This window comes from Lepisma saccharinum, chromosome 19 (genome assembly GCF_977018435.1).
Source record: "Lepisma saccharinum chromosome 19, izLepSacc3.1, whole genome shotgun sequence".
Taxonomy (NCBI): Eukaryota; Metazoa; Arthropoda; class Insecta; order Zygentoma; family Lepismatidae; genus Lepisma; species Lepisma saccharinum.
In genome coordinates, this window is record NC_139247.1 from 33,287,708 (window position 1) to 33,314,473 (window position 26,766).

A 26,766-nucleotide genomic window follows, 5' to 3' on the forward strand; every position below is an offset into this window, starting at 1 on the left:
TTGTTTCAGAAACGCATCATTTTTTAACTAACCAATGAACTAACTTTCTATCCCTTTCCAAGATTGATTTGCTTTGTTTTACTTCGCTTTTCTGCCACTTTTGGCTAATTGAGACGATGTGAAAGAGTGATTACATGATGAAATCGTTGAAGGGACACTCACAAAGAACACGCATGTACAGGCCGGGATTCAAACCCAGAGCCTTGAGGTCGTAGTGCGCTGTGCTAACCACTCCTCTCTTTTGGAACGAAATTCGTGTAAGTTAGTAAATTTGTTTTTGGAATTCTTCACTCTATTATCTACGCTCATATCACTAATACAAAATTAAAATTGGAATAGAAGTACCTACCTTTCCCAACGTGTTAAATTTTTCGAATCAAGGAGTCCCAGGTTGAATTCCAGGCAGGGTGATTTGAATGTGACTTTAAAATGCGAATGCAGTATTACATTTGTGCATAAATAAGGCAATTAAAATAATAACTTCTTTTATATTTTTCATAGTCACCCCAAGACATGATGACCTAGCAGACATATGAATGCAATTTTGCGTATGAGTTGTAGAGGATCACCAAACAAGTCAGCACCTTTGATCGTAGGAGTAGAACAACTGTGAAGGTAATTATTATATTTTATAGTTACATCTGTTTTGAATATCTCATAAAGTGTTCGCTTTTATTTCATGTTTTAATCTCTATAAATAAATCCTTCTGTAAATCTTATGACACCAAGGCGCATGACGTGGGGAATGTACACAAGACCTTACCACGTCTGTAGGTGGCATCTCTGGAAAATGTTAAATCGTGTTAGGTCTTGTGAAGCCTCTGTATCAAGTTTCAGGGTAATCCGTTGCTTCCAATGAGCCCCAGAGGGCTCTTAGCATGGAAACTTTGTGACCATTCGATATAAAGAAAACTAAACAATTAATAAATAATATGAAATATACGAGGGTTACAGCAAAAGTTATGGCAACTATTTTTTTTTCACGATAATGCGGGTCAGGCAAGAAATTGTAAAATATACAATTCGAAGGTCATGATGTATGCTAACGTTTAATGTATGAATTTTGAACAACATAGAGATCTCTATCAGGATAGAGAAAAAGACAAAATAAGAAACATCAATAGTTCGTTACAAATGTCGTTCTGAACGTCTCTTCCACGCCCGAATGCTGCTGCCCACCTCGCAACAGTTTTGTATGGTAGAACATCATTTCCTAAAGCTTCCACAAGCTCAGTGTGACATTCTCTCGCATTCCTTCCACGCAGAACTGCTATTTTCACATAAGAATACTGTTCACGCCGGGTTACATTCATTCTGCACGACACACACTGGATTCCCACTTCGCTCTGTACAATGTCTTGGCACCCGATGCCATCTAGTGGCGTCAACACTACATTGCACGTAACGAGGTCTCCACTGTATATTTTGAAATTTCTTGCCTGACCCGCATTATCGTGAAAAAAAAATGGTTGCTTCGACTTTTGCTGTAACCCTCGTATATATTTTTTTAAGATTCACGTTTGGAACGTGCCACCACAATCGCAACTCCAGGGTATAGAGTCACGAATTAGAAACACATCGCTCCTTGGTCCGGTTAGTCAGTTGGAAGCATCAGTTCTCACCCAGGCATCGGGATTACGACGATCCCATTCCTCCACGAAGGTAACCACCGAATTATAACACGTCACCACAAATAAAATAAAATATGTTATAATAAAAAATGTCCAAAAGCTTTAATCAACGATCGCGTGCGTATATACTTATTTGCTCAAGTTAAAAGTATAATTTGTTGGGTCCTGCTCGCTCGGAGGCAGTGATAAGTACTTATTTGTCACGACAGAATTCGCGCACCGCCTTCACCGTTAACAGCAAGACCTCAAGACCTCAACTGCTTACCTCAAGCGCGAGGCACAGCTTAACAGATTCTTTCTTACAATGCTACAAACTCATACGAGTACCATAAAAATAACATAACAAAATCTAATAATTATATGTAAGATTAATGCTAATTAGCGATAGTAAGCTTAGATTGTGGTTGGCAACAATTGAGAATGCCAACGTGGAACTTTTGACGTCGCAATATACACGTCATTCCCCACTGCTAAAATAAACAGCCAATAGGAGAACGATATATTATTGAAACCGAGAGAGAATTGCTTTGCTTTCATGTTACAATATTAAAATAGGAAAATAACGAAACTGATTTTATAAAATAATTCACATTTGCCCTTGCACATAAAATGAATAAATAAAGATTTAGTTTACGTATATTTACCGAAGACTAAATTACTTCAATCTTGTACACTTCTGTTCACAAAACGTGGCACACTCGTTTGAGTTGAAGTCCAGCTTCGTGGCCGGATGTACAGCCGAAGTAAGTGTTCAAAAAGCAGCAGTGTTGCTTACTATCAATCAATTTAACCAGATGCAGGGAATTTTGTGTCTCTCAGACTCAAAGAAAAGGCATAACGAAAAATTGCAGCCTAAATATTAATTAACTTGAATTTCCACGTCTACACTCAAAGTAATGTAAATGTGAAATATTCCTGAAATTTATTTTTAAAAGAAACGCATTTTTGACGTTCGTGACGAAGTAGTTACCACAATTCGTTAGAATGCGAGGGCCCCGGGTTCGAATTTGGCCTGAGCATGGGTGTTCTTTTTGAGTCTCTCTTTATCATCGCGTGGAGCCGAAAATGGAAGAAAAGCAACACTAAATAACGAAATGGAAAAAACGCAATAAGAACAAGAGAGACCGAAATAGTGCTGTTGCGATTCCTGAAAATGATGAAAGAAAAAAACTTTCGGAAATAGTGTTATCCTAGTCCAGGAGAAGGCTTGAAGAATAAATAAACTCCTTCCCCATACACTTTGTCAAACAGAATCGCAAAGTTGACACTGAATATGCGATGGGAAAAATAATAGAAATCCTAGTGGAAGAAGAGTTTATGTCACAGCCAGGGGGGCATATGAGAGGAGGTACCCCCCCCCCCACATCAGTCATCCAGGCTATTAAAAATAAGTCACTGGTTGTCCTCTCATTTAACTTTAACAGTAAATGGAATTTGTAAAATAAAAATTGTCGGGCTTTACTGTTTTACACGTGCACGTTGGTTTCGTAATGGAGCACAAAAATATAATTGTGACTCGTAAAACTTACCGAATGAATGAATGTCCCCGTAGATTCCAGAATAATGACTCTTCATTTTGAAATAAATAGTTTAAAACAAAACAAAATATGTGCCGTTGGTTAATGAGATTAGTAGTCACATAGCAGAATCCACTATATTGACGGAAACTAGCGAAAGGTTATCATTTAGGGTTGCAATCACTAACCTTCCACAAAAGCACGATTTCCCAAAGTCTTCATTAAATTTCATGCACAAGCTTTACTTGTATTTTGTCAGCAATGTGTACAGAATATGAACACTATCTGATGAAGCGTATTGCTTTCATTTAATGTAATTAGCGAGAAGCGACATCAAAATTTCGAGCTGGGCAGGAAAATATGCAATCTTATGGATAAATTACTCGAATAGCTTGGTTTCTTCACCGTGGCTTGTGGCCATGTCGGTTAAAGGCCAGCTTTGTAAGCTGAAATCCTAGGTTCGAATCCCTAAATATTTTTCTTACCAAATGGGTGCTACATAATGTATTTTATTCTCCTCACACCAATTGCAGACTGAAACTTTGGTATTGTTTGCGTGCCAATAAGAAAATATGTATTGAAACTATTACTCGTTCAGAGAACGTGACTGTTACTCGAGACTACTTGAAATTAGTTGCTGCTAAGCCTCGATATTTACAAGTGCTAAAATTGAAAATTGTTGTGTGATAAAACACACCTTTAATATTCTCAAGAAGAAAATCACTGAAATTAAATGAGTAAGTTGTGAGGAACATCAGCAGATGTATTTTAAGATGTTCCGTCATTCACGTGTCACTCTCCTCGTTTCATACATAGATAGATATTTACAAGTGACCCACTCGATGAATGCTCCCACCTTAAGAGTAATTTTCAGATGGGAAAGAAAGAAAGCCTGGTTCAAATTGTAATGTCAAACGTGCGCAGCTTGTAGATGTTATTATCAGAAACAAACATAATTAATCAGTAACTACAATTATTTACCTAAACATCACTCATATGGCACTTTTTTAATAGCCTGGATGACTGATGTGGGGGTGGGGGGGTACTTCCTCTCATGTGCCCCCCTGACTGTGACATAAACTCTTCTTCCTTTAGGATTTCTATTATTTTTCCCATCGCATATTCAGTGTCAACTTTGCGATTCTGTTTACCAAAGTGTATGGGGAAGGAGTTTATTTATTCTTCAAGCCTTCTCCTGGACTAGGATAACACTATTTCCGAAAGATTTTTTCTTTCATCATTTTCAGGAATCGCAACAGCACTATTTCGGTCTCTCTTGTTCTTATTGCGTTTTTTCCATTTCGTTATTTAGTGTTGCTTTTCTTCCATTTTCGGCTCCACGCGATGATAAAGAGAGACTCAAAAAGAACACCCATGCTCAGGCCAAATTCGAACCCGGGGCCCTCGCATTCTAACGAACTGTGGTAACTACTTCGTCACGAACGTAAAAAATGTGTTTCATTTTAAAATAAATTTCAGGAATATTTCACATTTACATTAACTTGATTGTAGACGTGGAAATTCCAGTTAATTAATATTTAGGCTGCAATTTTTCGTTATGCCTTTTCTTTGAGTCTGAGAGACACAAAATTCCCTGCATATGGTTAAATTGATTGATAGTAAGCAACACTGCTGCTTTTTTGAACACTTACTTCGGCTGTACTTCCGGCCACGAAGCTGGACCTACTCAAACGAGTGTGCCACTTTTTGTGAACAGAAGTGTACATTGTTGAACAAATATCGGTATTGGGAAGAAATGTATTTAACTTGTGCTTAAACAACAACATTTGCGTGAAAGATAGAAATAATCCTAGCCATTTTGGATTTGAAAAACAATGAAAACGTTGCATATACTACGTATTTAGGATAATTATTAGCCTTTAAAATCTTAATTAGATGTTGCGAAAATATGCGAAAAATATAATGACGTAAGAACATAAATATATACATGAATTATAAGAAACAATTAAGTACGTATATATAATATAATTTAAGTTCTTAACTTGAAAGCATACGAATAAGATATATTCCAATACTATATCTGTGAAATTTGGCTAACATGGCGGTCGTTACACGTTATCGAGTTGCTCTGCGTTTATATTTATGTATACACTTCTATTATAACATTAATAATTAATTTTCCGAGGAATGCAATTCGTTTCTTAGAATTACCACATGCTTTCGGAGCTAGTTCGTGCTATTAAATAGATGTCGAATTCTCTCAGTGGGCAGCAGCACACAGATACATACAAAATTCAATGATACGAGATGTTCTACATCAGGAGAGACTACATGATTTCATAGTGATGGCAAGAATGAATGATTGGGCAGCACAACCGCATCATCCAAACCCAACGATCAACATAATTGGACAAGCGAACCCTAGACGTCACGTAGTCACGTATTGTAACTTCCTCGCTTGTAGGATTGCCTAGTCTCCGTAGAAACGAATCCGCCGGAATGAACGAACATCGTAACAATCAACATAGTCTGTATCTTCCCATGTGAAGTCAGCGACTCTAGCCATGGATTATAAACAAAATAGTCAATTACTGCGACAGTTGTGGGAAGGACATCTAGAGATGCGAATAATTCAAACCAACATGCCATTTACAAATATTATAGCTAGGGAGCGGAAGTTGATGACCTAAAAAATATAGGTATATGACCTATAGAATGTCCTAAAAATAGGAAAAAATGACGTAAAAAATGCAAAAAAGACCATAAAATTTGTTAGTTTCAGCTTAAAAATTGAAATGAAAAGGAAATTTAGCAAAATGCAATCTTGCTTTCAAAACAAAGGCACCAAATGATACCACATGCACATTCAATTGAATTATCCAACGAGGATTTCCAATGGAAACAACCGAATAATTTTAAAAAATTTAATTAAAAAGTCGTACACACTGAATTAATTGGTGTAAAATGCATTAATTTTCCGCATCTTTGGCTGGTGATGTAGTGTGGTGTGTTTCTGTGGCACTGTAAGGAAAAATAAATTATCACGATCCACGTAAGACAATTTTTGTTTAGAATTTTAACAAATTGTATAAAAAATAACCAAAATTAGGCCAGTCTGGCCAGGGTATTTCCAGCCTCTTCTTATCTGATCTTAAATCTGAGTTTGCCCCAGACGGATACCTGGTGGTTTCTCCCGACACAACAAAGACTGTCACCAGTTCAGCGCATTTCGTTTGCTCGTAAATTGCAAATCCTGCGAGATATATATATAGGCCTATGTTCACCTTGGTGAAAAGACTCAAGAATATTACCAACATGAAAGAAGTGTCAAAATATGACGAAACAATACACCGAATATTGCGAAAAATGACGAGAAAATGCCGAAAATCGGGGAAAATGACTTAAACCTGAAAATTGGCAAAAAAAAATGCAAAAACATTCACTTTAAAATTACCTTTTTTGGGTTCTAGACAAAGTGCAATATTGTGTATATTTAATGGGCATCGTGTCGGAGATATCAGAAAAAAGATGACATTTCATCAACTTCCGCTACCTAATTATAGCTCTCGCCGCTAAAACACTCCAGTCAAGATCGGAGCTTCTCCTTGCTTCCTCCACACCCCTGCCCTTAAGGCATGCCACACTTCTATATTGCTCAGTCGACATTTCGCGGGTTGTACGTATGCGGTTGATTTCGTCGCTTGAAATTGTTGCTTATTGACAACACTGTAGGTGGGTGGCTTGACCTTGACTGGACTGTTTTCGTGGAGAGAGCTCTAGACAACTCTGAGTCAGTGCCCTAATAGAAGAACTGACACTCACTAGTCACTACTAGACGAAATCCGACATGATAAGACCTTGACCTCAGTGTAACTTGCTGCATCTTTCATACGAATTTCCGATTTAATTCAAGGCTTTAGCAGGGAGCTTAAGCATCATAATTTGTTTTAGAGCTAGACGGTGCAATGCCCTCCTGCACCACCATCTTTACTCCTCCGACGTTTGCGGCAATGGCTCCGTCTAGTTCGCTGCACATCTTGACACTAGGTGTAGTGCAGCTGTATCCCGGTGTCAGGCTGGTGCAAGAAAATGACATTCAACAAAGTAGAGGTGTTCAAGTTCAGATTATTCAACAAATGCCTGTCTGCTGCTTTAAACGTCCAGGTGATTAGTTAGCACGCACCACGTGACCATTCACCACATATTACACCGCTCCAGGGCGTAGTGCAGACGGTGCAGACACCAAATCAACGAAGTAGACGAGTATGTGTTGCACCGTGTAACCAACTAGACACGCGAGTACAGAGAGAGTCAAGAAGTGCATCGAACTACGGAGCTAATAGCCCCGTTCGGCGGGCGAGACAACTTCAAGTTGGCTTGAAGATCTTGCACTTTTAGCGTTCGGCGGGCGGAAGTTGACGTCACGTCTTACAGAGTGAAAGCGTCCGGCCATTCAGCAGCCATCTTGCAGCCGGAGCAAGTCATAGAAAAGTTGACTCGTTTCGTCTGCACAAGATCTTGCAAGATGGCGGCGTCCGTAGAGATATATGCGATTTGGGATAATGTTATTGCGGAGATGGCTATAGTTATACTTGGCAATGTCTGACAACATTCTTTGTACTCAAGATAAATAAATGATACTTTGAAAATGTTGAAATATTGGTTTCAAGTGAGAGAAGTTCATTGTTTTATATGAAGACAACGTTCACTGAATATCTCGTCTACTTCAAAGAACGAAGAGCGTGACTTCGACGCAAGATTTGAACAATACAATCTCCTATAATGAATGCTAAGAATATATCCATAACGAGACCTAACGTGGTAACATTTTTTCTATTCAGAACAAATATTTTGATTGAACTCGGAATATTATGAAGCTGAATATGAAAATGAACTCAAAATTAATTTTAATTAGTTTAGTGCAATTAATCGTATGACCAAAGATGATATACCATATTTACCCCCTTTCCGAGAATAGTAGCTACTTTTTTCATTGTTTCCTAAATATATTTATTCTCCGTAATTTTTCCCTTTGCAACTTGTATGCTAGTTGTTGGATTGACTAGTTCCATCCACAGACCGCGTGTGACTTTTGTTGTCTTCCGGCGATTCAGCTAAGATGATCTTAAACCGGAAGTTGGTAGTCACGTGTTTCCTCTCAGATGCATCTTACAGTTGTCTGGCTCGCCGAATGGGTAGGCTTACCATATTTTTTTGGGTCCAACCCAGGACATATTCGCGATCAACTCGTTACTGCTGAATTCCAGTTGTTGTTTTTTTTTAAAAAAAATTGAAATTACTTAAAAGCTTTAACATTTTATAGTAACATTAAACTATAAATTGTACAAGATAAAATATTAACATTATTTTCTAAAATCAATCAATTACTTTTCAAATGTTTAATTGAAATGAGCTAGCAATATCTGTTAGTTGACTCAGTTATACTTTTCACTAGACATGACTAATCCAGAAATGACTTGTTTGTTTTAATAAATGTAGCTTCTTTAGCAGCACACTCCAGATCACTGTTATTCCCATCTTTGGCCTTAAAAAATCTCTTTGTTTGCTGAAGCAGTAGCATTAATAGCACTCCTATGTTTAACTGTTTTCACGTGGTCTTCAATATCACCTCTTCCTTTATGTGCAAAAGAAAATACTCTATTACAAAATGTACATTACACACGTTCAGTGTCACTGTCCTTACACAGTTTCAAGAATTTGTATTCCTGTTGCAGGTTAACGTTAAATCAAATACACACTTTCTTTTGCCCATTGCCAAATGCAAAGCCCTTGTAAATAGTTATAATTATGAAAAGCGTGTAGACGAGTTACTTCACACGCTTGTAAGACTACCAAGACGCTCACGGAAGTACAGAAACTGAACCGCTCGGAAGTCAATATCTCGAACTCGAAGAATGAAAAGGTATAATAAATCCTTATAATCGATCGATCCTTGCCGGTCATAAATTCTGGTCGTGAATATACAATACTGGTAGCTATTTTCATGTTTAGATTTTCAAAACCCTGGACATTTTGCAATCCCGGACAGCACTAAAAAACCAGGACTGTCCGGGCTAATCCCGGACGTATGGTAAGCCTACGAATATGGCTATTGCATACTCTAAGAGCGGTATTGAACTGTGCTTTCCAAGGAAATTATCCTATTATATGCGATCGTTAATGCTTTGACTGCAACTGAATTACCTGTACTATTTGCTTTTATTGACTGTGTTAAACTCAAAAACTCGCAGACTTCCAGCCAGTCGTAACAGTGTTCCGTAACCTACAGATGGAAACATGAAACAGTAGAAAATTGGATAACAAACCTAGCGCTTCGCAGAATTGAATTTTCTTACTTCCTCCTCAAAACCCTACGGATGTATTGACGTCAGAATGCGAAGTCTTCAAAGATCGATGTTGGTCCTTCCTGTTGTCATTTCTTTCTACCAATGCATCAGACAAAATTGATTATAGGGGGAAATGTGAAATTCGGATTGAATTCTTGTTCTTGATGTGGCTTATTCTCCCCGTTTTTAATTGCTTTTCTGAAGCAGGAGTACCTGTAAATGGTAGACTAGTGAATAGTGGCAGAGAGGTTTGGATTATTTTGAAAATTCTATAATGTTTAGAACCGTTATTGAGAATGTGTGTGCCACATCTTCACCCCCGTTCATGTGTCTTCATGGCATGGTGACATTCACAGGGATAGTTTTTATCTTTATAATGTTTAGCTATTTACATTGCCCTGACTTATACTCTGTCCCAGCTAATTGTGGAGCAGACAAACGAAAACAAGTCCTTGCGCAAGTAGTGACGCGAGACGGATCTACCAATGAACACGTAAGAGGAACGGAATTGCGTGGAGTGGGGGAAAGCGACTCTGGCTACTCTATTTCATTTGCTTCTCTGACGATATGCGCGGCTTTGCTCCACAGTTAGTTGTGACAGGCTATAGTTCTTTGATGTTTGGCTAATACAGCCGCCGTTGTTTAAATGTCATAAAAACCCCAATTCCATTTATTACACACAGCAATTTTTCATTTAAGTTTTACCTATGTACTTATTATCCTCCTTCATGTCTGAGATCATTAGTGCTTGACTAACGATTTTGCTAACCCAGCCTTTAACATTAATAGTTTCTTAAGGGCCGGTTTTCAATGTAGAGTCACCGGCAATAAAATGGAACATCTATATCCTGAAATATTCGCTTCTCTGCATGGCGCTGCATGTGTTGCCTTACTCTACGGCGGTGGTAGAAGTTGCCATTGAAAATTTGCTATTAAAATCTACTCATCGCCGGAGTTAGGCAAAACACGCATAACGCTTTCTAGGGAAGAGAGTATTTCAGGATATAGGTGTCTCATTTTTATTGCTGGTGACTGTACGTGTACGAGTAAGGTTTAAGTTAGAACTTAACTGTAAGTTTGTGGGAATTTCTTTTTTCAATGCGTATCATTCTAGTGAATGATGGGATCGAACCTGCCACTCCCAATAGATTTATGGGTGATGTAGCTAATCATCATTCATCCTCATTAATGATTAAAGCACTTGCCATAACGACAAGTTGAATGCTTGGCAGCAAGAGGCACAACTGAAATATAGTACCTTACAAAACAACTAGAAATGGCAAATAGTCACTCGTTGGATTTTGAACTTTCGAACCTGAATCATACATGGTAAGGGTTAGGATAATATACCTGTCTATACTGCTATTCCGGAATGTCTGGAGTAGCAACACCAAGAGGCGAAAGCTTGTGGGCGGGGCCAGAGTATGCGGCGCTCTCCTGAATGCAGAATTCTCCTAGTAGGCTTGCGAGTTGTCATGTTTACTGCAGAACTGCTGACGAGGCATACACCCGCAACGTGCGCCCAGGTCGCGTTCGCGTTCTCTTACTCCAGACATTCCGGAAAAGGAGTATAGACTTACAGTAGATGATTAAATCAGTAGCGAAGTGTAAAATAAAAACCTCCTTTCTCCAAGCTTCTAGGCTAGTTGACCTCAGACAGCGTGACTACTCTCCTTCCCTACTCTCCAAAGTCCTCTTCCCTCTTTCCAATCAAATCGAAAAGTGAGTCCTCTCCCAGCCTGTCTGCCCCTCTAAAACCCCTGTCAATCGAGACTTCCTCCACGCTGATTCGTGAGTTTTAACCTTCCTATACTTGTAAACTGCTTCTTGCTACCTGTTTACTGATGGAACTCTGTAACCTCAATACAACAGGAAGTCTACATACACTTGACTATACATAATTAAAATGCCTCAGAGAAGTAGACAGGTGGTGTAAACAAGTGAACGACCCTTGGTGAATTGAAGCTTCAAGAGAAAGTTTAAATAAAGTATAGAATAATGCTATGGATTGATACGAATGTACAGTTAGCTCGATAACTGGAAGCTTGGTGGCGATTATCTTAATCCCTATTCCTTCTTCCAGTTAGAAGCTTCAGACGGAAGCATTCGCTTTAATATTTTTCTAGTGTAAATGAATCAAAAAATTTTGTACCATTTTTTATAGTAGACAGTACGTGACACGGAAGCATTTCACGTAATCGTGTAAACGAACTGAAACTACACATTTTAAAACTATTTTAACTATTAAAGGTCCAGGAACTCATAAATTCTAATGGGCTGTATTAGGTTCCGCAACAGGTCCGGAACCTTTTTCCTCGCACAATTTAAATTCAATCCAAGTTGAGTATTGTTTTATTTCAATATGGAATTTGGACCCTATTTAAACTGATCCGGAAAAATATTCCTGAATCGGGAAAAAGATTCCTGGACCGTATTTAAATTCATCCGGAAAAAATGTTCCTGGACCGAATTTAAATACTTTACAGATAGGAAGGTCTTAACGTTCCAGAACTCATTAATGCTTGCTGAGGTTCTCCTCTGGACCGGAATTGAATTTATTTAAAATTCCTGGTACTTAAAAAACCTGTTTGTAACATTAAGTAACCATCAACATCACCTAGATATCGATATATTCCTGTCCATGAGCTAGTGCCTGGTGTTTACAATTGAAACAACATCTCGTGTATTCTGCAATACGTGTAGTGTATGCGCTACAAAGTTCCTATTTATTTAGCGCTATTGATTTGTACGTAAAACCGTTTCATAGGACACATTATTCCTCTCGGTTGAATAGTTTTCGAATTTTAAAAATTTGAAGTGATATATTGTTTATATCGTACTCTGCCGCCTTTACATCTGCACTTTTGACCTAGAGCTCACTTCTGATTGGTTATGCTACGAAATATACTAAGAGAATTTCAACAGACTCTATCTGTGTAATGTGCAATGAAATATGCTATATTTATTTACATTACACGGTAGGATTTGATCTTGGAAGATTGCAAGTTTCAACCTTTACAGTCTGATATTTACACATATTCAGAAACAGGATATTTACAGTAAACATTTCGAGACATAAACAATGCCCTTTTTATTAATACAGTAAAACCTCGTTAATCCGGACCCCGATAATCAGGGACGGCGCTACAGGGAGTTAGGGGGGTTCAGCTGAAACCCCCCAAACTACGTCTCAGCCCTCCTCGTAGCCCCCCTAGATTTTTGTAGTACGGTAGGCCCATTTCGACCGAAAATTTAAACGTAAAGTTAAATTTTCCACTATAAAACCTCCATTGTTCAATGTTTAAGTACATTTTTTGTTCTATTAGATCGCAATTACTTTATTACAGTGTGTTATAAAATCAAATGGCCACTGATAATTCGATACTAAGTAATTGGCCAATTATGAGTCGTCAACCTTGCTACGGAGTCTGCTGCCTGCCTGGTAGGTGGACGTATCCAGTGGCTTTGAAATTGTTCTTTGATTGCTGTTGGCATATACAGCTAAATATGTACAATTATTAGCCTCTGTAAATCGTTGATGAATTGATCGATTTGCTTTATTTTACTTCGCTTTTGTACCACTTTTAGCTAATTTGCAAGGATGGGGATGAGTGATGATATGTTGAAATTGATGAATGGACACTCACAAACATCCATGACAAGGATGTGCTAACAACTCCGTCACATGGGCGGCTTGTAAATCGTATCACTACATTTCGGAATAGGTCTAACAGGTGTGATAAGTGAATTGGTCTAAGTAGGACAACGTTCAAAATCTAAAGAAGCGTTATGGTTTTCTGTTTGTTAGTTTCTCATTGGAGTACCGACAATTGCATGAGTGTTAATGAAGTTTTCTCATTGGTTTCAATGTTATATCTATTCTTAACTAACTATCCAGCATTCTTAAACCCGAAGGTTTATGGCTCCAGCAAACACAAGCCTCCCTATCCTTATCGCTGCAACTATTCGAGAAGGAGAAATATGTAGTTAAAGAATCAATGAATACACAAACTACCTAATTCCTAAATGCTGAGCTAAGCATTGGAAAGATTAAAATTGGCCTCCCAGCCCCTATAGTCTAGCAATAAAATTGCTGCCTTGATATCAAGGCTTCCCGGAGGTAACATTTCATTAAGTGGTTCGGATTCCACTTTAAACTGTAGGCCCAGTCCCGATTATCCTCTCTGTGCATAAAGTGGACTTCAAAAATAATCCAATTAAATTAAATTCCACTAGAAGCCGTAGCTCTCGTCCCGATTAGCCTATGTGAATATAATGAACCTTAATACAAATCCAATCAAGTAATCATTGCAATATGGTGCGAAGATCAGCACGCGTGGCGGCTTGGGCAATTTTATAACTCGCAGTCCCACTCCTATGTTAAATAATTATAATTTTTGATGTTAGAAAACAATTTTTGCAGTACCCCCGTAGTGAGCAAGCTTGATTCTGTGCAGGAGAATCAATCTTTGAAGCACATCTAAACTAATTGATGCAATCTGATCCGTATTTATGAATAATATGTTCTGAAATTAAATTACAATCTTCAGTAGTTATTTTAACTAATCAGAATGCCCAGCGCAAGAGTTGCAACAATATTCATTGTTTATATGTCAATGTATTTGTCTCCTAGTGGAGCTGAATTTGTAGTGAAAATTTTGTTCCTTGAGAGTGGCACTTCCTAAGTGGACGGTATTAATCGCATCCTCCTCATTTTTAGCCCTAAGTTCTGAATTCCAGTCGTTGAACAAGAAGACTTAAGATATTTCATCATAGCAGAGAAAATCGTATCATTAATACACTTTCTATTCAAGGGTGGTATTGTTTATTTGAAGCCTACTTTATTAAATTAGTGCCGCTTTTCTGAAGCAGGAAAAGCTACAATTTTTTGCCTCTCCCTACTGTTGTGATTTGGACAGTTTAGTTAGTTATGGCACACTATGAAGCAGAAAGTTTACGAACTTTATAAGCTTTTTGTTATTGAAATGTGCATACCCCCATCAACGGCTGCTTGCGGCAAATCAAGTGTTACCTTCGTAATCGAATTGGTAATGAGTGGTTGAGTGATCTATGTATTCTGTCCTTTGAGAGCTTGCAAATTCTTTCTATTTAAACAAGGCTGTAGCTGCTCATAAAACAGACGTATCTTATCGTAGTTTCTTGCTGTGGTTATTTTCTTATTTGAGCAAAAAAGGAATTCACACCCTTTACATAGAAAGGAAGTTACGTGTAGTATTAAAACGTTCCAGAGTTGATAATGAGTGTAGTTTTTATGGTGTATTTCATTTACTGTTCACATTAATAGTAAGCCTGTGGTATTATTCGTCTCGATAATGACTTAGGAAAATAAAGCAATAAAACTATTGCACATTTTATTTGACATAAAATATTTTTTGCCTATGGAATAAAATTCAACGTAGCATCTCAGTGATTGACTGATATATGTCACTGGTAAAATTACACAGAAGTAAAGTATTACTTTTTAGCCGATATTAGTTAGCCCCCCGAGAATTTCACTCCGAAATCTGCAGCCCCCCCCCATGGACGTCTGCAGGATTTTTTCTAGGGAGGGGCAAGGAAGGTATTTTTTCCAGGGGGGGGGCAAACAAGGCACATTTTCCCCAATAATAGTGGTGTTTTCTCTAAACAACATTGCTTAAATTTGAATTTATCATATTCATGCAATAATTCACACATATTATTGTGACTGAAATGAAATTATATCTATGAAATATATAATTTTAGGTTGACTTTCATTTTCCAGGGAGGGGCCAAGGCCCCCCTTGCCCCCCCTTCGGGACGCCCATGCCCACCCCCCCCCCCCACACACACACACACACACTTGTCTCAGGCTGACGCCGTCACTGCCGATAAACCGGACTTCGCTTAATCCGGACAGGCAAAAGGCCAGAGAAAGAAAACAAGCAGAATGCAAGGTTTTAAATATGGCTAGAAGTCAACAGGAGAACTTCCCAAAGACAAGGCAGTCAACCACTGATGAAATTCTGTTTCTCGCAGGCTTTAGACTGTATTGTACAGTGTACTTAGGCCTATGCCCTTTAAACACACCATAATAAACGTGTTTTGTTGCTATAACCGGAGTTTTAATGCACTTTCTACTGTTCTTTTAGGTTATTTCAGTTAATCCAGACTTTCGTTAAACCAGTCAACTTATCCCCCTCATTAGTCCGGATTAACGAGGTTTTACCGTATGTGTAAATCTCGGATTGTAAAAGTTGTACCGAAATCCAGAATATGTGGGGCTCTACCAACCTATCATGTGTCTTCATGATCTTTATTATTTATATCAGACTGTTCTCTCAGAAATTTTATTAAATAAAAATATCCCTTTTTAAAACAATGATCTCTATTTAGCAAACATTCTATACCATTTAAAATGAGAGAAGCCTACTTCCGTGTCAAACAGGCATTATTATTATACTAATACAAATACTAAAATACCGGCTAAGGTAATCGAACTCATTTTCAACGCATTTAAAGGTACCAATGAATAAATAAAACACCCCAAGGAAAATACTATATTTATAAACAAAGGGGAAGCAGTGAAAGAGCGTGGTTGTCCGTGGAACTCTAACATTCTCGGAAAGAAAGTTGCCCTTTAATAAAATCTGTCAGCAGTTTCTGAAATACTGATAGATGACATGGCTGTGTTGAGAGTTATTTTTAAGTCCACATTAAATACACAGAGGCCAATCGGGACTGGCCTACAGTTTAAAGCGAGATCCAAACCAGCGCTTGCCTTCGCCTAGGGATGGCCAAACGGATCCGGATCCAAAACTTCCGGATCTGCATCTGGATCCGAAAGTTCCAGATCTGGATCCTGATCCGAAAATTCCGAATCCGAGAGTTTCGTATCTCAATCCCTTTATAATATTACCACACCTTAAAACGTATTATGATCTTCGATTACAAATAAATTTGTCATTAATTAGTCCTACAAGATTTTCTTTCAAGTGTTGTTCCTAAAATACTTTGCTACGCATCGGCTAACACACTCGTGCACAAAATTAATCTTACTTGTTTAACATAATATGTCAGAGGTGATTTTGTAAATGCCATTTAAACAAATATGCATTAATTCGAGTGTATTGGAAATGGAAACACACATAAATGTGAGACATTCCATTCCAGGATGAAACCTTTAACACATTTAACAAGATAGTTAGAAATGTTTATACAAAAATTATGCAATTGTTCTACAGTTACAGTTTTAAAAATTAAAATAAAACATTATAATATATGAAGTGTTATATAATTACAAAGTGTAAGACTAACGTAAGTGTATTAATTACAAATCGCGCAAGTGTATGTATATTTTATATATATATATATATATATATATATATATATATATATATGTGTGTGTGTGTGTGTGTATTAGCAGGTAACAATATGTTATAAACACATTCTTACTTTCCAAAGAAGCGCTTATGTGGAATGGCCAAACAGATCCCCTGGATCCGGGATCCGAAAAATTTTAGGATCCGGATCCCAAGGATCCGGAACCAACCGGATCCGGATCTGCCCATCCCTAGTATTGACCCCGGGATCAATATATGATACGAACGGACAAACAGACAGACACGACCGCCGCATAATTTTTTCCCCCATTGCTTATTATTACCTTAAAATTATATAAATATAAATAATAAGATTTAGTAAGCGAGCTGATGTGTTCAAATTGATGCAACATTCTAAGCACCATAATCATTTCGCTGAAACCCACTGGTCAAACTTCAACAAGTAGCCGATTAAGATCGTGATGCCGCAGCCATAGCTCCAACTTGTTGTTCTTATTGACGCTCAAAGCTCAACAAGTTCCCGCGTAGCCACTTTACCCATTCATCAATACCTGGAGGCCCGGTCACCCTTCCCACTTTAGAAACCTTGTTACGGGAGAACGATTGTCATCTGTCCTGCTAGAGGTTGGAGCCTGGGGATCGTGGATCGATACCCTTCTCGGCCTCTTGTAAGACTGGCTTCATTCGCCTTCCCTAAAGGGTATCTGCGATAGTCCTCACAGGAGATAAGATAGCCATTTTCTCTTTCATTTCTTCTCTACGTCATCTTTATACCTGTTGGCTTAATTGATCAGTGAGGATGAATGACGATTAGCCAATGATATGCCCTTTACAGGGTTTGAACTTAGGACCACTGGCTCGAAGCGCGTTACTCTAAACACTGTGGCACGGAAGAAAGCTTGTACACTTAACTGTAAATGTAGTAGTTAATTGATTTGGTTCATTTTACTTCGCTTTTCTGCCACTTTTCGCTAAGGTCGAAGATGAGTGACGATATAATGTAATTGATGAAGGGACACTGAAAAAGGGCACCCATTTCCAGGCTGATACTTGCTCGAGTTAATACGAAAAAGTAGGAAAACCTGAACGGGAGTTGAAGGTTCTCTTCCGCGAGTGAAACTGATCGTTAACACCAGGCTACCGAGCACTTGGCATTCTGACAATATCTTCACCTCATGAGGCGCGCTTGGATAGCTTCGAAACTTTGAAGGATTTTTTCTCGTAAATGGCTGGCTAGTAAGCGCTACTATCTTAGCCTATTAATTAATACCTGTAGGGTTTCCTACCACTACAAGCAGTACCGTTCCAAACTCAATTTACAAGCCGTATCCTGCCTTTGTTAGAGTAGCGGTTGGTATCATTTTTATATTCATGTTGCGTGAAGAGAAGTGATGGTATGCTTGCGTCTGAAGAGGGTAACGGAAGCTAATACCTCCAATATTCTTTATAAAATGTATACAATATTTTTTTAGAGACATTGATTGAGTCCGTTTCAATCTATATCGCTTGAGAAAATTATAATTTATATCTTAGAATCGAAAAATACCGAAATGGCGGCCATATTGTTTACAAAATGTGTAATGATGGGTGTTGTTTAACTAGTATCAGAAGCATGATGTTGACCAACTCAAATCTAAGCCAGCTTATTAGTTTATTCAATCCCGGCCTGGGAGTGGGTGTTCTATGCGAGTGTTTCTTCATCAATTTCGTATCATCATCATCATCTTCGCAATGAACGCAAAGTGGCAGAAAAGCGAAGTACAATAAACTAAATCAATCAATCAAATTTCTGAAAAATAAATTTGTTGCCCTATAGATTTTATGGAGACACGAATCGCTTTCGTCCAATGTGGCTTTCACAAATTTTATTTTAGGTTCCGAGCGAGAGATGTTGATGTAAATAGTTTCTCGCAAAACCAAATTAATTAGTATCCTTTTAATTACATCGTTCTAATTACTGATAATGCATGGTGATATGTCATTTGTTCCTAGGATTATGTTCAATCAAAATTGTAGTGGTGATCAATTCTGACCGGCAACTGACGCAGTATGAAGGGAGCGAAAATTGTCATAATTTGTGAAAAAACAACTACATTTATTTTACACTAGCTGATTACCCGGCGTTGTCCGGGTGTTTAATGAATTCCAGCTATAGCGTAAAATGTAACTAATTTTATTTACAGGTATTTGAAAGTGTAAGTACAGTAGGCTATACAGATTAAAAAGTAATATCTTTTACAAATTCAGAACAATATAAATTTAACAACAATTAATGAAAATCATTTTTAGTTCCACCTCCAAGAGCAGGAATAAATAAATTGAACGGCATTGGGAGTGTCCCTATTCATTTTAGCGACCCCGAAAACTATGGATTCCACACTAATATCGGTCGTATTACATGTCACCCCGACCACTAGGGGTGCCAGAGGTGTCTTGGAGTTCACCGACATTTGGAGTGTCACTATTCATCTTAGCGACCCAGAAAACTATGAATACCACAATAATATCGTCGTTTTCGATTATTTTTACATGTCACCCCTTTCCCGACCACACCCCTAGGGGTGCCAGAGGTGTCTTGGAGTTGAACGGCATTTGGAGTGTCACTATTCATCTTAGCGATCCAGAAAACTATCCATTCCACACTAATATCGGTCGTTTTCGATTATTTTTACATGTCACCCCCTTTCCACTCCCATCCATAGGCGTACCAGGGGTGTCCTGGAGTTGAACGACATTGGGAGTGTCCCTATTCATCTTAGTGACCCAGAAAACTGTGGATTCCTCACTCATATCGGTCGTTTTCGATTATTTTTACATGTCACCCCCTTCCCACCCCCACCCCTAGGGGTGCCAGAGGTGTCTTGGAGTTTAACGGCATTGGAAGTGTCCCTATTCATCTTAGCGACCCAGAAAACTGTAGATTCCTTACTAATATCGGTCGTTTTCGATTATTTTTACATGTCACCCCCTTCCCACCCCCACCCTTAGGGATGCCAGAGGTGTCTTGGAGTTGAACGGCATTTGGAGTGTCACTATTCATCTTAGCGACCCCGAAAACTATCCATTCCACACTAATATCGGTTGTTTTCTATTATTTTTACATGTCACCCCCTTCCCACTCCCATCCATAGGGGTACCAGGGATGTCCTGGAGTTGAACGACATTGGAAGTGTCCCTATTCATCTTAACGACCCAGAAAACTGTGGATTCCTCACTAATATCGGTCGTTTTCGATTATTTTTACATGTCAGCCCCTTCCCACCCCCACCCCTAGGGGTGCGAGAGGTGTCTTGGAGTTGAACGGCATTTGGAGTGTCACTATTCATCTTAGCGACCCCGAAAACTATCCATTCCACACTAATATCGGTCGTTTTCTATTATTTTTACATGTCACCCCCTTCCCACTACCCATCCATAGGGGTGCCAGGGGTGTCCTGGAGTTTAACGACATTGGGAGTGTCACTATTCATTTTAGCGACCCCGAAAACTTTGATTTCAACACTAATATTGGTCGTTTTAAATGTCATCCCCATCCCACCCCCACCCCTAGGGGTGCCAGGGGTGTCTGGAGTTAAACGGCATTGGGAGTGTCAGTATTCATCTTAGCCACCCCGAAAACTATTGATTCCATACTAATGTCGGTCGTTTTCGATTATTTTTACATGTCACCCCCTTCCCACCCCCACCCTATGGCTGTCAGGGGTGTCTTACCCCCGCCCCCAGTGTTTCTTTCTAAATTGTAAGTCATATGTGTACCAAGTTTGGTCATTGTGAATGTCACCAATTAGCTTAGCGACTCCAAAAACTATGGATTCAACACTAATTTTGGTAATTTTTGACATTTCAATTTTCGCCCTTCTCACGGCCCATTATGATAGGTGATGAAATTAGAGTTGAACGGCATTCGGAGTGTCACTATTCATCTTAGACCCAGAAAACTATTTATTCCATACTAATATTGGTAGTGTTCGATTATTATTACATGTCAACCCCTTCCCACCCCACCCCTAAAGGTGCCAGGGGTGTCTTACCCCCCACAGTTTTTTCCCAGATTGTAAGTCATATGTGTACCAAGTTTGGTTGAAATCGCTCCAGGCGTTCGAGAGTTATGCCGGAACAAACATACATACAATACAAACACACACACACACATCCATTTATATATATATATATATATATATATATATATATATATATATATATATATATATATATAGGTAGATTAGCAGTAGAACACAGTAAATACACTTCAGTCGCAATTGATTTTCCATCACAAAACTGCATAAAGAATAATTACAATATTCTACGATATAATAAGTATTATACAGTTTTGATCTTAAGATTGCGAACAGTTCAAAATGTTATCGATATCGTCTTATTTTTATCACTTAAAATGTAGCGTCTTTGAGGTTTCCACGCTTTTCTATACTCATGAGAAATGTCCGGTAGAGCGTAAGGGATTATAATAGAGAATATTTGATTGTTGTCAAGATTATCAATGTGTTTTTAGTTTCCCCATAATATTTAATGTCAAAGTTTATAATTTTGCTAATACTAACTAGTTATGCGCTTAAAATGTATAATCGAACCAACGTTCGATCCTAGGAAAGAGAAGTTTTGTAGTTAAGGTTCCGCAAAGAAGTGTAGGACCAGTACAAATCAGCCAATATGTGCAGAAAATGAACTTAAATCAAACTTCATTTAATTACAATTTACTTTTGCAAACATAGAAGATGTATTACTTGTATTTCCTGTAAAAACTTAAGAAAGGCAGACTTATATTAGCGTTAACAGAAGTATTGCTTTTAAAGCTGTACGAAGAATGTGTTCCCACATGGGTGGGAAAGAGGAAGGTTGATGGATATTATAACGAACTAAAAGATGCCAAAACCGTATTTTGATAAATGAAAACGTTAATATGAAAGGGAATGTGTTCATTCTTACTAGGAGTCTAAAGAGATTTGTATGTTTTTTAATAGACTCTAAACACGTAAAGACTACATCCAACTGTTCCATGACGAGAATTACATACTTTAGGAAACAGCGCAGGCTCCTTCCAATATTTGAGCGCATCCATGGATCTCAAATGTACGTGTCTTTTTCGAAAGTATACTCTTAACACTCGGATGGCAGAGCATTGAGACTGTATGCCTGGTTTAAAGCCGACCCTGCATTTTCATTAAATTTCTGACACACACGAGGGTCGTCCAGAAAGAATGTTCCGATGGCGTCCGGTGGCGCTAGGGGTCGGAACGCAACGCGCTTACGCAGATTAGAAGTAGTGGGTATGTCACTGTAATCTGGCGCAGTCGCAGCGCTGTAAAATCAGTCGTTTTAGAACAGTGCTAGGAGAAAGATGACAGCTCTCATACGGTCTCCCGGTAACTGCGAGATACGTACCGTAATCAAATTTTTGCACGCTTAGAAGCGTATAGTGATCCTCCCACCGGCAATTACGTGAGGTGTGAGTACCGGACGTCATGTGCGACAGTATGATCAGGCGATGGTGCAGACACTCCACGGAAGGCCTATTCTATGTGCATGACCTCACATAGCTGAGCACACGTGAGCTCTTTTGCATCACTTCAACTGGGAGTTCACAGCCGCGGCCTACGAACTTTAGTCTCTTCCTTCAGCCGAAGAGGTTTCTGCAGAACAATGTTTTGACAGCGACACTCTGGTACAGAATGTTCCAATCTTCTCAGGCAGACACACATGACATGAGCATTCAAAATGTGGTGCCACGCAAGTGGCCTAACAACGATGGTGAATATGCCGTGAACAGGCACGTATCTAGAAATGCATTTCGGGGGATCCAAACCAAATGTCTCAAAATAATAATAATGATGATAATAATAATAATAACAACAACAATAATAATGTTTAAAATATAACAATTATAATTATTTTAATTAAAATAGTATTAATTAAAATATTCAAATTAATTAATATATTTTTATTACATGAATAGGTTAAATTATGGTATAGCTAAGGATAGTAATATAACAGCACGAATTCATTACCTATCTTTGTACGTATAGTTAAGGTCAGCAACATTTGTAAAAAAAATAAAGCCCTTGCAAGGAAATTAATGTCAAATAGATAAAGATTTGAATATTTATTGAATATCGAAAAGGATTTTAGATCCAGTTGACGAAAAGTAAAGTTCCTGGTAATATTTTATGCATATTATTATAATTAGTACTAATAAATTTTGCATAATTCTTCCAATAAGTTCAGCAGAAATAAATAACCCTGAATTAAACAAGGAGTATATTTTCATTATTTGCCGGACCCTAGGGCCGAGTGGTTGTAGTCAAAGGTCAGCCTTCGAAGGAGCAACATCGCTTGTGAGCTCCTGTATGTTGCGTGGACTGGTGCTCGGCCACGGTAGCTTGACGCGAGAAATCGAATAGATTGTGACGCACCATGGAAATTAAGCGAGTGAATACTTTGAAATTGTGTTTTACGACTGTATCTCGTGTACCGGCATCTATGAACATTCATCGTTTCATTAGTGACAAGCTGTTATTGACCCCGGATCAAGTGCTAAGTATTGAGATAGATTACTGTCGGAAAAGTGTGTATGTTAAACTGATTTCGCGAGTTCTGGGTGAACAGTTAATAGCTAAATGCGGTGCCACTCTGAAATATAGTGACGAAGAGGGTTCTCATGACGTGAAAATTGACTGGGCGGAAAAAAACACTGTGCTGGTTCGATTACATTAGTGCCGATGGAACTTTCGGACGATGCGATTCGGGCTGTGTTGATATCCTATGGTGAAATCAAATCTCTCAATGATGAAGTTTATTCAGGTGAACACATATACCCTGTTCGTACTGGGAGGAAGCTAGTTGAAATGTCACTCAAGAAACCAATACCGTCTTATGTGACAATTCTAGGTATTCGTTATTGGACAACTTATCCGGGTCAACAGCCTACTTGTCGACTGTGTGGGGAAGTGTCCCATACAGCTATAATGTGCCCGAAAAGACGTTCATATACACGTTCAGTAGTTGGGGGAGCTCGCCCTCCCACAACGATTTCTGACAGCGTTTCCCATTCAACAGTGACTTATGCACAAAGTGTGCTTCGCTCTCCGATCCAGCCGCCCCTTGCGGAGGACACAATGGAATTTCGAACGACTGAATTACAATCTTCAGTTCACACCACGATAGGAGACGTGCCGAAAGAACCAGTGATACATAAGGATGAACCAGTGTGTGTACTAACAAATTAGCCACACGAGGAAAATATCTCCGAAATCCGGCAGGATGAGAAATTCACGACGAGTAGTTCTTCGTGGATAAAGGAAGTTGAAGATAGTGAAATGGGTTCAAGTCTGATGTCTGATAATACTGAGACAAACGCGGAGAAGGTTCCCTCCTCTTTGCAGCTGAACGGAAGTGATAGTTCTTGTATGGTGTTTGATCCGACTGGTGTTATGAAATTATCCAGTACAGAGCAATTACAAAACCCATTGCCTGAAAACATCCCCGATTGCTCCAATTCAAACATAAGTAAGAAACAGGTGGGCAAACACAAAAGGAAGAAAGGCCAGGCAAAGAATGAGGTGACTTCACTTTCTGAAAAAAAAAACCCTGACGATCGACCTTCTCCGTATCCATCGCCGGCACGTATCACCAGATCCCAGAGTAATCCAAATACTAATGTTTTCGCAACTGAAAGTGAGAAAAATTAGAATTTTTCAATATGATAAATTGGTGCTGGTTAGTTTTTCGCGTTAGTATATGGTGTGTTTTGGTGTGGTGCGATAGGTTTTTCCAGGATGATGTGCGATATGCTGTATTCTTGGTAAGTTATAATATTAATCTTGTTGTGATGAACACCCACATTAAGAATCTTGGTGTGTAAGGTAGACTTAAAAACAGTAAAACAATGTATATATTTAACAGTATTGTAAAAGCAAGTGTTTACATATCCATCGTGATGCTTACCACCATTAGACTTGCTAGTATAAACATAAACAAACTACAAAACTAAACAAAGTGTATTTGGGGGACTTTCTAATTCAGTCCGCTATAGATATTGCTCTCATTCAAGAAGTAGCAATAACTAATTATGAGTTACCCTCTAGTTATATTGTTTATAATTGTAATTACACATATTCAGCGCAAGGAACAGCTGTATTAATTCGAGACAATATACCTGTATTAAATGTAGAATACCATCCGAGTGGTAGAATTACAACTGTACAAGTGGAAAACCTGTGGATATGTAATCTGTATGCGCCTTCTGGTAGTAATCAAAGGCAGCAACGCAATGAATTTTTCGCAACTGAAGTAGCGACGGAACTTCAAGGTAATAAGCAAACATATTATTTGTGGAGGCGATTTTAATTGTGTTTTGTTGCCAAAAGACCAGCGCCCTGGATTTAATACATCCAATGCGCTGCAACAGTTGGTAACTGGGTTTCAATGGAAAGATGCATGGGACACCTTGCAAACAACAAGTGCAGGCTTCACATATGTAAAGGATGGGGGTGCTTCACGGTTAGATAGAGTTTATGTTTCACCATCAATTATCCCTAATATCACTAATGTGAATATGGTGCCAACTTACTTCTCAGATCATAGTGCAATTATAATGGCGGTAAATATGCAACTGCCAAATATTACAATATGGGTATGGATATTGGAAAATGAATATATCTTTATTTGATGATCCACTTTTTGCTGACAAATTCCAAGAGAAATGGAAGTATTGGGAACGATTAAGAGCGAAACAAATAAATATAATTAAGTGGTGGGATGAATATCTAAAGCCAGCTATCACACGATTTTGTAGACAATATAGTTGGGAACGGAACCAGGATTGGAATAATAAATACAATTTTTATTATAAAGTGTTGAGAGAGCTAACTGATGAAGGAGTAAGAGGGGGGAAAAGTGCAACAGAACATTAAACAAGTACAGGCAATATTGTTGCAATTACACGCGCAAAAAAGAAGTGGGTGCAAAATATGTAGTAAACTTTTACCTTTTGACCCTCTTGAAATGGCCAATATTAGTCATGTTCTACATGAACGTAATCGTGGAAAACGCCAAACGATTCATAAGATAATAGACGAAGATAATGCGGAACATAGTAATGTGACTGACATATAGGAAATCATTTACCGCGCTTATCACTCTAGATTTCAAGGAACAAGTTATGATTCAGCTCAGGAACAAATATTTTTACATCAAGTTCCGGAAATATTTTCTGTTAATGAACTTGCGGATTGAAAAGACCTTTACAGCTGCTGAGGTGTACGAAGCGATTCTAGGAATCAAGAATAACTCATCGCCAGGAATAGATGGTATTCCCATAGAATTCTATAAAAGATTTTGGTCACTTGTAGGTAATATTGTGACAGACTGGATAAATGAAGTATATAACCAACACTGCTTGGGTAGGACGAGCAATACAGGTGTAATCGTCCTGGTTCCCAAAGTTCCTAACCCTACGATAGTAAAACACTATAGACCTTTATCTTTGTTTTGCACGGATTATAAAATTTTGCAACGATCCTGCGAGATCGCCACAAGTTACGCATTTGTTCTTTTTATTGTCATTGTTGAATAGCATTGTATAATCTTATCTATTGTGTTATCGCTTCTGCATAGGGTTTCACTGCTATGCTTGGTAGAGAACGTAGTTCTACCATATATCACTAGGGAGCGTTATTGTATCTAATAGTTCATTATTAATCTGTATAGATGGCACCTCATGTTAAGCAGCGCTCTCGTAGTTCACGAGAATCCACTAGAGGCGCTGGCGCTGCGCTCGGAATTGTATATAAGCAGCGACGCTGCCCCGGCCAGGCAGTTCAGTTCTGTGTTGACTCTTCAACGACTCATGGTCGAGCTCTGCTCCCGCAAATAACCCAGCATTGCAAGCACACGGGTGCTTAGGGATACGAGAGGGCTTCTTACAGTGTGGCCTACTCTGGTAGATTATACGAGAGGTAGCAATATTTATCGG

General features: G+C 38.5%; 1 protein-coding gene across 1 annotated transcript in view; it reads left to right on the forward strand.

Moving 5' to 3' along the window:
- The window catches only part of Pde6 (phosphodiesterase 6), a 649,430-nt gene that overhangs the window by 60,404 nt on the left and 562,260 nt on the right, over nt 1-26,766 (forward strand). Inside the window, exon 2 of the mRNA XM_083140787.1 lies at nt 502-615. The gene's annotated coding sequence lies outside the window, so the exon portion shown is untranslated. The remainder of the gene's footprint in view (nt 1-501; nt 616-26,766) is intronic.